Genomic DNA, 12,840 nt, shown 5'->3' on the forward strand with positions numbered 1-12,840 from the left:
TTTTCCAAACCAGTATGAATTTCTTTCTTCTGTGGAATACAAGAATTGTAATCTTTAGGTGTTCTATTCTTTTAAGTTATCCAACTAAAACAGTAACGGTAACTTAGCTCATATCTTTGAGGTTACATTTATTTCCTTAAAAGCAGATGGTATACTTGGTCACAATTAAAGACTAAACCAGCAACTTTAGTGATGGTGGTTTTCTCGTTAAAGTCACCACTCGTTAAAGTCACCAAACCAGTTCACAAACAGATACAAGTGTGGCCGGAAGGGTCGTCAGAGGCTCACAGTAGCCACTAGGCTATTTCTAAATTACAAGCTTGCAATTTTCAGACAATCCTAGTCTCCATGGTGATAAAAACCACTCTGCAGTCTCCATAGCGATGCTTCTTCAGCACTAGGTGCAGGTTTGGCCTGCTGTTTACTGTAGTTAAGTTGATGGGTCAGGCCCATCTTACAACATGCCTATCCTTATCCTCCTATATATATAAACTCATGATTAGATAATTTGTGTGATCACTGTGGAGTTCATCAGCTGGCTCTCCAATAATCTAATCAGTCTGGTCCTGCTATGATCTAATCAGTGATGTCATCAAAGAGCAATGTGCACTAATGAGGTATTACCCAGCACACAACACATCTTTATCATGACATGAAGAAGTCACTTAACTTCAAGTCGACAGAAAGTGTATCAAAAAACAGGTTTAGCTACTGTAATAAAAATACACAAACTGTTTTTTCAAATGTAAATCTAACTTGTGAAGAACTGATTTGACTATGTTTATGAGACAAGCTGTTTGTCACATCTTCAGTCTTTACAGGATATTGCATTTCTCAAAATATTAAAATAAAAAAGCCTTTTTAACTTATTAAACCAAGATTGTTGGTTATCATTGTGCCTCTTTGCTCTTATGATATATAAAAATATATGTTGACAGACGTAGAATTTTGCATATTCTTTTATGTACTTTTATTACAATATCTGTTATGCCACTATGTAACACAGTTTTATTATTTTAGCATTTTCTTGCAGTACTTCACAAATGATATTTATTACACAAGTACACAAGCTATCAGTTCACAACACTATGGCAGAAAAACAAAATCTCCAAACAACTCTATACGTCTAGACGATAATCTAGACAACTCAGCAAATTTAATTATTATTTTTTTTGTTTAACTTTGAGTTAAAATTTTTTTTTTAAAACTCCATTGTGGTCTGCAGCCTCAGAAATCTGGGGTATAAATGCAAGGAGGGAGCAATATTTTAGATTTCCCAGCAACCTTGAAAGTTGGAATGTTACATACTGTTGCATTAGTCTGAGGCAGTGGCTTTAGTCTGCTTCAAATGGTTTATATCTTGAAATCTCCATTCTCCTTGCAACAACTTGAACTCCTTGCGTCAAAGAACTTGAGTTGAAATTTGCTTATATTTCTGACAGTATGCAGATGGATAGCTATAGTCTTGAACCTGAAAAGTTTGAATGTGATCCATTTTTTAAAAATGTATCAGAAATGAATCATGTAAATGCTGATTAACCCATTCTAAAGTTGTCACAGAGGTATCCAGCTATCTTCCAGGTAAGATTACCCGTGGGAACCAGATTCTATTACCAATACTAATCAATAATTGAAGAAGATATCTGTGAGGTAATTGACAAGCTCACAGAAGAGGTGCAAAGATTATCTGCAGGAGGGGCCGGAGAAGAGCTGCAGGATGTTGAAATGTGAAGCAATCCACAAGTCAATAGTTATCTAAAAGATCAACTTTGCAGCTATAAGTAAACTCTTGAGTTTTAAAATTCATAAAGTAACAACATGTTCATCTACAGAATAAAGTGTAACCAATAACTTAATTATCAGTCTACAAATGTAAAAAAAGTTTTATTTTAAAGAACATTTTAAATTATTATGCTTTGATAATCTTTTGTCATGATTTAAATAAGTGCACTTATTTTGATCTGTTGACTAACATCCTAAAGCATGTGTAAAATACTTGATTATACTTTTAACCTTTTTGCTAAATTGTAACTCATACAAGCTTAAAAAAATAATAATAATAAAAGACATTCACGTGTATTTTAGTTTACCATAAATGCTGGTCAGTATATTCAGTTGTATACTTTAACCATATTTCAAAGATAATAAAATAATGAAATTAAATGTATTTAAATCCTAAATGGGTCAATAAAGCACTCTTTAGCTAACGGCATTTCATATAAATTTAAACGACAATACATTATTTCATTTAACTGCAGTAACATGCAATTAAGTGACTGATAACATCACACTTAAGTATATTCTTCTAAAGTATATTATTTTCATAATAAGCAGGCAGACTTACTCTTTTAAGTGTATGCTAAAGTGTACTTCTGTTTCACAAGGGTAGGGGGACTTTGATTTGAGACTTAATTTAAATATTACTAACCAAGATACAAATCGATATATACACAGACAAACAAACAAACACATACATACATACATACATAAGTAAGTAAGTGTATATACAGTATATGACCCAAAATAAATGAGTTTAATTCTCAGCCTCTCGGCCAATGATGTCAATCACAGAGGCGATGGCTCCTCCCACCACACAGAACCCAAAGCAAGCGCGCGGCCATCAGTGGCACTGAGTGAGTAGTTCACATCACCTGTCTCTAACATGTCGCTGGAAACGCTAACACGGCTCGAAATGTAACTCAGACAACCACCAGTCAGGTCGCACTTATTTTGTCGCTGAGCCGAAGTGAAACAGCATGTCAAATATGTTCGTTCCAGCTCGTAATCCCAGACGAGAGCCGTTGAGGGCAGACCTGACCGTGTGAATTTAACCGCATTAGCTAGCCAGCTAGCTGGGTTTACCTTTAGCTGCGCTAGTCGAAACGAGCTAATATCACCAACGGTCCAAATACTTAGATGTTTAGCGAGTGGGTTCTCGTCAGAAAGGCACACTTGACGGCCGCCTGGAACGTGGCGTCTACTGGAAGGAGAATTTCGACTTAAGAAATGTAAGTTACATCACATTTGTCAGACTAACTAGCAGGCTAGCGTTATCTGCCGGGCTGGACGTGTTTTGTAACTGCTGCACTGAGGGCCAGTCAGTTTGCATGTACTGCTGCCTGCTCTAGGAAAAAGACCTGTTAATGTCTGTGTCTCCAGACCTAACGACTTGCCAGTCTATGTACCATTTTGAGTATCACAGGTGTTGGATTTGAACGTTATAATGTGCCTATAATGTCACAGATGCTGATTACGTTGGTAACTTAGTTAAATTGGTTTTGACACCAATCACATTAATTCCTGCAGTAGCCACTCTTTCCAAAGACAACAACAGTCCTGGCATTTAATTGCTCTGGAGTAATATTGGTTGTTTTTATTTTTATAAACCGTAAATACAGGCCTAGCCTATATCAATTCACCCCCATCAGTGCATAAAACAAGCCAATGTTTGCTGGTTATCTGTGTCAGAAATTAACTTTTTACTTGAAGGCCTTATTCTAAATATATACATAATTTTGTGTCCAATATTTAGTTACTGTAAATTGAATGAACATCCACTCGTAACGTATTATATATGTGAGATATTATCAGATATTACATGTAAAGCATGTGAATTTTATTATTATTATTATTATTAGCCTCTGAAGCTTTGGAATTTGATGGCACTTTTGTTGCTGGTAGGATTTTTTTCTTCAAACCCTGGTTCATTTCTGACAAGTGGTTATAAGTGTGATTGAAATCAGCTGATGAAAACCTCATGGCACAAATAATAATAATAAAAAAAAAAACTATGTTACTATGATGACGAAGTTGGCTTGTAATTGACTGTACAAATAAATCAACAAATGAATAAGACCTCTACAGTGCACAGCCAGCCGCTTGTTTTGTGCTGTGTGCTTGTAGCAGTGGATTTCACTTTTTATGATGGAGGGTTATTTTAAGCTTTATTATCGCATGGCACTCTCCAACTTTACCCACATGCATACATTTTACATAAGGCAATGCATATAGCAAATCTCAACTGCATGATTGTTTATATTGTAGCAAAATGTAAACGTAATTATCACATGGATCTATATATAAAGTTGGCTGTCTAAGTATATCCTATTTTGCCCACATACACACAGTATTGTCATATAAACTGATATATGCTATGTAGCAAATTAGTGTACTATTACTGTGTAGCAGGGGCATTCTGTCATAAAAGCTGTGAATACTTTGCATACCCAAGCCATTTGAGAGAGTGGGTTCATGAACCAACAAATTATTATTACTGTAAATTAGGGCTGAACGATTTTGGAAAATAATCTAATTGCGATTTTTTTTTTTTAAACCAATATTGCGATTTTAATATGCAATTATTTTTTAAAGCTCTTTATGTTCTGTATTATTCAACAAAGACAAGCTATAAATCATTGTATAGTATGACCAACACAATATTAGATAAATTAAACATAAATGTTCTTTTCTGTAGGCCAGGCCTATATGTTACGATGAAATCAGGTGATGCATGAATTGATATGAATGACATTTTTATTTAACATCTACAATCACAGTAGTAGATTGACTGATTTGTTGAACTTCCAACCTTGTAAGCATGTAATAATTATGACAACATAAAGCACTGACAAATAAGCCTGGTGTAAACATTAATATGAAAGTCAGTAACAAATCGCACAAACTAAAGTAGATTGCAGAAATATAACAACAAATATGTTGCTTTACCACACTACTTTAGGTAATTCAAAGTCACTGTAATAAACATATGGACTGCACTAAACACTGTCTGTTAACTTTAGACCAGTGGTTCTCAAACTTTTTTGGTCGCGCCCCCCTTTAAACCTATAAAAATATCTGCCCCCCTCTTTCCCGAATCCCCATCCCACCTCAGACTACTTTGTTAATTAAAAAAACCTACAGGGAAAAATACCTGCATCACTTGAAACATTGAAAAATAGCATAGAGAGAATAACTGTTATTATTATTATTATTCTCTCTCTGTTATTTATTTTTTGTGGGTTTCATGCTGTCCGCTAACAGGACACACACAGGCTTTCCTCCTCACCAATGACATTATAAACACATTGTCTACACCAGACGCGAGCGGCAAAATACAGTAGAACCATTATAATCAGTGACGCTGTGTACACTGGATGCGGCGCGACACGACAAAACCCGACATTAAATTGATGCCTCGTTCTATTTATGACGTACTGACACAAAGTTTGCAGCGGTCGCTTTATCGCATCCAGTGTAGAGCTGTTGCGGCGCGACGCGACAACTGTAGCTTCTGGTATAGACACGGTAAGTGAAGCCGAGAGCAAGTTATGCCTCGTCATATTTTCTGCATTTAGCTTTTGAATGACCAGCACCTGCCTGGGTCTGTGCGACTTCATCTATGGCTTTTCTCTTCACTTTCACAAACCGATCCATCTCCCATTCTAAGTTACGTCCTTTGACTGTTTACTGTTTTATTTCTTTTCTTTTTCTGCTGATGGCCCGTGCTCGACTTGAAGCAGCGCTGCTTAGACCGATGGGTGTGTGTCATCAAAGTACTGCGAGAGCTATAAGAGAGCGCGGACGTCTCCTTATGCTTTCTCTCACCTAGGGCATGACGATATGGCCAAAAGTTATATCACAATATATTTCTTAATTTTGGTCGATACGATATAATTCCGATATCGATATGAACACTATTTAAAAAAAGCCTTGTAAAAACTGCCAAGAACGCCCACAACAGATGTCTGTGCATACAAACTTATGAAAAATGAATTTGTCAAGTCTGACACCTCATATAAAACCATATAATACTTTAATTTATTTGTGCTGTTTTTTTTTTTAATGTTCACCTTTTATTTGTATTTAGCCTTCATACAAACAAGAAATGTGAAATCACTGTCAAATAAACATCTCAGACACACCTTATTAATTATTAATATCTTCTAACATACCAGTCAAAATTTTTTGAACAGTAAGATTTTTGTTTTTAAAGAATTCTCTTCTGCTCACCAAGCCTGCATTTATTTGATCCAAAATACAGCAAAAACAATAACATTTTGAAATAATTTTACTATTTAAATAACTATTTTCTATTTGGAAATATTTTAAAATGCAATTTATTCCTGTGATTTCAAAGCTATATTTTTAGCATCATTACTTCAGTCACATGATCCTTCAGAAATCATTCTAATATTCTGATCTGCTGCTAAAAAATAATTTATTATTATGTTGAAAACAGCGGAGTAGAATTTTTTTCAGGTTTCTTTGTTGGATAGAAAGTTCAGAAGAACAGCATTTACCTGAAATAGAAATCTTTTGTAACATTATAAATGTCTTTATCATCACTTTTGATCAATTTAAAGCATCCTTGCTAAATAAAAATATTAATTTCTATAATTTCTTTCCAAAAAAAAAAGAAAAAGAAATCATACTGATTCCAAGCTTTTGAATGGTATAGAGTATAATGTTACAAAAGCTTTGCATTTCAGATAAATGCTGATCTTTGGATCTTTCTGTTCATCAAAGAATCCTGAAAAAAAATACTCAACTGTATATTGATAAACAGCAAATCAGCATATTAGAATGATTTCTGAAGATCATGTGACACTGAAGACTGGAGTAATGATGCTGAAAATACAGCTTTGATCACAGAAATAAATTACATTTTAAAATATATTCAAATAGATAGCAGTTATTTTAAATAGTAAAAATATTTCAAAATTTTACTGTTTTTGCTGTATTTTGGATCAAATAAATGCAGGCTTGGTGAGCAGAAGAGACTTCTTTAAAAAAAACATGAAAAATCTTACTGTTCAAAAACCTTTGACTGGTAATGTAGGGCGGCTGATTATTGTTATAGATTGAAACAAATGTGCTTCAGCCAGGATAAAGAATATGAAAAGTGCTCTGAGTTGCTGCAGAAAAAAAAGAGCAACAACAAAAACATGTTGCTGGAGACAGGCTTATTGAAAATTGAAAAACTGATTGTCTGCCAGCAGGAGGTGCATTGAGAGCGGTAGAACTAACGGTTTCTCCGGTAACGGCTGTAATCAAAGCAGTCCCGCTCACGAATGCTACTTTATCAGATAAAATTAAAACGTCATCAAAACGTTTCTGAAGACAGTCGGTTCCCTTCAGAGATTCATTCATATAAAACACCCGTGTCACGTTTTGATTTTGAAACGTGCAGTGCTCATGTTTATTCAACGAAGTTAAACGCCACAAATAAATCAATGTTTGGGAAACACTGGTAATGTATATCGAAATATTGGAAATGTTTAAAAATCATAGCACCGTTATTGAAAAGAATTATATTGCGATACATATTGATATTGAATTATTGTCCAGCCCTACTCTCACCGTACTTTGATGTCATACACCGATCGATCTTCAAGTCGAACACACCTCTTTACTCTCGCGTGTCACGTGACTGAGTGTAATCGCATTTTTTCATTCGTTCAGCCCTACTGTAAATTCCCGCGTCAGTTTTAGGTGTTACATAAAGCTGACATAATCAAATTATCCAATTGTTTATTTTCCAAACAATGGTAATTTTCAAATCTGTGCCAGTTACATCCGGGTAAGTGCATCCACAACAGCTTTGGCGCCTATGCTCTATTGCTATGACTCATCATTATTGTTCTTTGTTCTCATTGGTTTTTTGTGCTGTGGGTGATTACATGTGGGTCAAAGACATTAAGATGTCCACATCAAAAGAAATTTACAAAAGTGATTTTATGTCCATAGAAAGCACATTAAATGTAAGTAAAGTGTCTACTTTTAAGGTTTCAAATAAGTTTTTGGAGAATAAAATGTCAACATTTGGTTGAAATAATGTTCTGCTGTCATTCAGTGTAACACTATGTATGTAAAAATTCAAACAACATGCTTATTCTGACTTGTACATATTAAAATATAAAAGAATAAGGGAGCATATTAAATTTGATTGTGTTTTAAATGGGGATGTAACGGTATGAAAATTTCTTATCACGATTATAGTGACCAAAATGATCACGGTTATCAGTATTATCACAGTATTGTTAAAATGTGCTGGAAATGTTCAAAAAGTACTGACACACAAATCCTTTCACCAAGTTTTACATTTAAAATCAACAAACAACAAATAAAATGAGTTTTTGTTTGCATAACTAAAACAATAACCTTGCCAATGATGTCTGGATTTTAAATGACAACATGACTGACAACAGTTTATCTAATAGCATGTTCAAATATCTAATGTAAATGTTCAAATAAAGCTTTGAAAAATGTTCATAAATGGTAAACCTCACATTTCAGCTTTTAAATAAAGAAAAGAGTCAAGTCAAAATGATAATAAATGATTATAGGTATTTATCTGCTCCATAAATAACACTAGATACCTTATTGTTTAAATGTGTAGTATCCACATAAGCTTGTTTTTCATCAGCCGGTCAAAATTTACAGCAGGGCATGCTAATTCGGTCAGTTTTCTGATCTACACACCTTTCACTTTAAGACTAAAACAAAAGATGGATTCATTGTTATTCTTAATTATAAAGCATAACAAAAATAAAACCGTAAGATACAATGACAAACTAGCTTATAAAAAACAATTAAACAAATTAACAAAAACAAATAAGACTAAGCATGGCATACACCACATGCTGTATTATATACTGACTAATAAATTACAGAACGTTTAGCAAACATTGAGGAATCAAATAAATAAAAAAGAGAGCCTCCATAGCATAACGTGAGGTAAACAGCAAAGATGACAAGCTTTTCAAAATGAAAACAAAAAGAAAAGTAAAACTAAACTTGCGGTTTCGTTATGCTTTCAGTTTCGTTTGATGTTTCTCACATGCAACAGAAATGCAGCGCTTTTGAGTTAAAAGATGCGGTGGTCACACCAGTGCGACCGCACACAATTTAGTCGCACCGGCAGAACAAATTATCGCAAAATGCGCCCATTTGGTCACACACTGGAACCCTGTGCAGTACAGTATTTATTTATCCTCGGTTGTTCAAATCTCGGTAATAGAATACGGTTATAGTGATAATTAAGGTATGAAACGGTAATACTAACCGTGGGGTATTTTATCACGATTTATAGTCAAACCTGTAATCGTTACATCCCTAGTTTTAAATGAGTAAAATATCCTTACTGACAAATAGGCAAAACCTAGGATAGTGGCACATTTAAAAAAATTTAAATTACAACTAATTATTATTTGGGGTGAAAGTAATTAGTCTTTTAATATGTCATACATTGATTTTTGTTGTAAATATGCCTGACAAGAATGTTACACTGAATGACATTTTAGTGGGTCTCTTCTGTAAGTCAGGGGGAAATGTATATTGATTTTTTGCTCAAAAACAAAAACAAAATTGCAATTAAATTAAACGGAAAACGTAAAAAAAATTTTTTGGGGGAAAAACGACAACAATTTAAAGCAGTATTACACTTATTTTTTTATGCTTAAACCCTTTTTCATGAAACGCTTTAAAGCTTAAGTCTATGGAAAGTCATTGAAACTTTGAATGGCCATATCTCCGTAACGGCACGGCGAATCCGCACCAAATTTGGGGATCCCTTCAGCTCAAGGAGCCCTCTCAAACGCCACCCTCCGTGTGTCGGTAGCCCCCCGGGATCGCTTTATCAGTCGCGCCGGACCGCGAATTTAACCACCCGCAACTCTCAAACCTATCGACATAGGGGTGGTCTCATTCGAAAGCGTCGAAGGCCTCTAGACGTACACTCGATTCGCGTTCGAGAGGGTTCCTCAAGCTGAAGGGATCCCCCGAATTTGGTGCGGATTCGCCGTGCCGTTACATGGTCGTTCAAAATTTCAATGATTTTCCATAGACTTAAGCTTTAAAGCGTTTCATCCAGGTCGCCAGTAGTAAACGATGGAGCCTGCACTGCTGGACAAACTAAGTAATTACACCATTTCAAGCATTTTATCTGCATTATGTTCTGTAAAAAAAAAATCATATCGGCGGCATATTCGCCGATACCGATATATCGGCGACAGGCTCATATCGGCAAAACGATATATCGGTCGGTCTCTAGTATTAATTACTTTATCAGTTACTGGTCTTTTCCATTTTATGTGATTTGTTTCCCCAACAGTTAAGTCACTACGCAAGCTGCATCTGGAAAACAAATCTAACATTGTAGTTTGATTTAAGGGATGAATGTCAGAGATAAAGAAATTAGCTGAAAAGTGTGGCTTTGTTGCAGAGGCATGTATAATGTAATATTAATATTGATTTGCTATAGTCTCCTTTAGATTTATTAAATTAGTCTGACATTTAAATATTGCCAATATTTTATTTGTCTTCAAGCATATTAAAGAAATGTGCAACACCTGGTTAATATCTTAATAATTGCACAATACGGTCAAGCTTCTAGCCAGAGCTGCAGTCATCAAGAATGCACAGACTCAAAATAGAAACCTGCAGACCCCATTTCTGGGAGGATTTTGAATTCGTTGTCTCACTTAATTTTATTAGTTTGAAAAAATATATGAAAATTAAGTGACTCTGCATTCAATTTTTAGTATGATTCTAGCCAGCCGTCTTTTCATGTTACTGCAGAAGAATAAAACTTCCACTGATGAGCCCCGCTCCATGTTTGTCAAAGTAAAATTCTTTTCATGTTTGCCCAAGCAGTAAAGGTTGTTTTTCACTGGGATTTTGGACTTTTGCCTGCTGTGTACTGATTTCATCAAAAAGGCTTTTAGGGTCTTTGTATTCCACGTTAGTTTATAGGCTATGCAGCTTGCCACCCATGTATCACGCAAAGGTCTTCTCCTGCTTCATTCCCTAATGGCACCTTACACAGACATTGGCAAGGGCACAGATGATGTGAGGACCTAAAATAACCCAGAAAGATTATAGAGTTCTTGGCCACTGATAATAGGGATGGTTTATGAGTGGTTTGCTGGTAGTTGGTTGGCTTTCCTTTTTTTTTTTTTTTTTTTAAATGGGTATGAACATGTTGAAGATGTTGTTCCTTGTGATCCCATATTGAACTCAAATAAAAGTTTATGTAGCAAAAAATGAACATACAGAATTTTTTTAATATGATTTTTTATTATAATTAATATTTATCATTTATCATTTTACTTACGATACGATTTTCTCACAATTGTATTTTCTTTTTATAAAATAAGATTTAAGACAAATTAAAAATGAAAGGGTGTCCTTTTGTGTCAAATAGCAAAAATAAATAGAAATGTAAAAAATCAAACAAATAAATAATACAAATAAAATAAATCTCTTCATATAAAACATAAACATACTTAGGCTTTGCCTGTGCCTTTCCTTCCCTTTTTACATGTTTTTATTTTTTTATTAAATATATATTTATAAATATTTTTTAGAAGACTAAAGTAATGGCTGCTGAAAATTCATCTTTGCCATCATAGGAATAAATTACATTTTTAAAATGCATTTAAATAGAAATTAGTATTAAAGTATTTCACAATATTATGGCTTTTATGATTTTGATTAAATAAGCATAAGAGACTTCTATCAGAGTTCAGACACATTACAATTAATTATGACTGGTGTTGCATATCTATGGTTATGGGATTAAGTCCAGAAACGAACTTGTATCTGAACACAGACATGAACAAATTGAGTTAGCTTGTTAACCCCACTATCTGATCACTATAATCCCTCTGAACCTTTAGGAGACCTGCTGATGTTTGCAAACTCTTTGATTTAATGATAGTAAGATTACATTAAAAGTCATGTTGCACTTCTTGGATCCATATCTAACATGACCTTGTTATGACCATATCTAACAAGCCACATTGATTTACATTTTGCCTTTTGATTCCGATGCATGCTGGCTGATCTGACTTCTGCTTTACAGGTTTAACTAAACGGAATCCGTAGAAATGTTGCAGTCCTGTAGACTTGAGAGATGGGTCTTGTTTAATGAATGTAGACCAGAGTATGTGAGCGGAGTGGAGCGACAACAGTTTCCCCTCCGCCCTCCAAGCATTCAATAATCACTCCGCTCCAGCTCCGCTCCGGGTTCACCATTTCCCGCTCCCGTTCCACTCCTCGCTCCACTGATCAGAAACACACCGCTCCACGGCTAAATTATTTCACTATGCTTGAAAAATCAAAGTTCTTTTCAGAAATTATATTAAACTAAAAATAAATGCATAATACTAGAAGAATATTTTTGTATATTTTTAAGTACTTTATTTGTAAAACTTTTTTTTCTTTTTCAAAAGCGTAACACACCATAGCATAATATATATATATATATATATATCCAAAATGGTTAAAACATACCACCCTTCTCCCCTCCCCCCAAACCCGAACATGCACCAAATAATCATGAAGGTAATCACACATCACCATCAGAAGAACTTTAGCCGGACCAAGGAAATGAAAAAGGGAAAAGAAAAAACAAAAACGGAGGAAAAACTAAATCGAAGGACATGTAGCACATTAGCAGCATAGCAAGGGCATCTTTAAAATATAGACCTGCGAAAGGGGCCCCAAATTTAATCTGCCTGCTCTAGAAAAACGTAGCATTTCAAACTTAAGGGCCGAACCCATTTCAGCTAACCATTTAAAAAAAACTTGGAGGTGACGTAGATTTCCACTCCATCAAAATCACTCTTTTGGCCAGCACCATGCCAAACATGAGGGAGCGTTGTTGAGATTGCGGCCAAGTTAGAGCATGGTCTGAACATTCAAATATCGCTAAATTGGCATCAATATTAATCTCGCTTTCAAAAGCGCGAGAGTAAAGCCTGAAAATATTTGTCCAAAATTCAGATACCTCAGGACAGGACCAGAATATGTGACCATGTGTTCCATCAGCACTTTTAC

The 12,840-nt window shown here is 34.8% G+C and overlaps 1 protein-coding gene across 2 annotated transcripts in view; it reads left to right on the forward strand.

Moving 5' to 3' along the window:
• Positions 1–2,566: 2,566 nt before the first annotated feature.
• Positions 2,567–12,840, forward strand: part of LOC107585253 (protein phosphatase 1B-like) — a 42,996-nt gene continuing 32,722 nt past the window's right edge. The window contains exon 1 of one of the 2 annotated variants that reach the window (XM_016272196.1): positions 2,567–2,633. The gene's annotated coding sequence lies outside the window, so the exon portion shown is untranslated. Of the gene's footprint in view, positions 3,009–12,840 lie in introns of both variants that reach the window. The other variant, XM_016272195.1, reaches the window with a different exon arrangement.

Source organism: Sinocyclocheilus grahami, unplaced genomic scaffold (genome assembly GCF_001515645.1).
Source record: "Sinocyclocheilus grahami isolate Dianchi unplaced genomic scaffold, SAMN03320097.WGS_v1.1 scaffold68.1, whole genome shotgun sequence".
Taxonomy (NCBI): domain Eukaryota; kingdom Metazoa; phylum Chordata; class Actinopteri; order Cypriniformes; family Cyprinidae; genus Sinocyclocheilus; species Sinocyclocheilus grahami.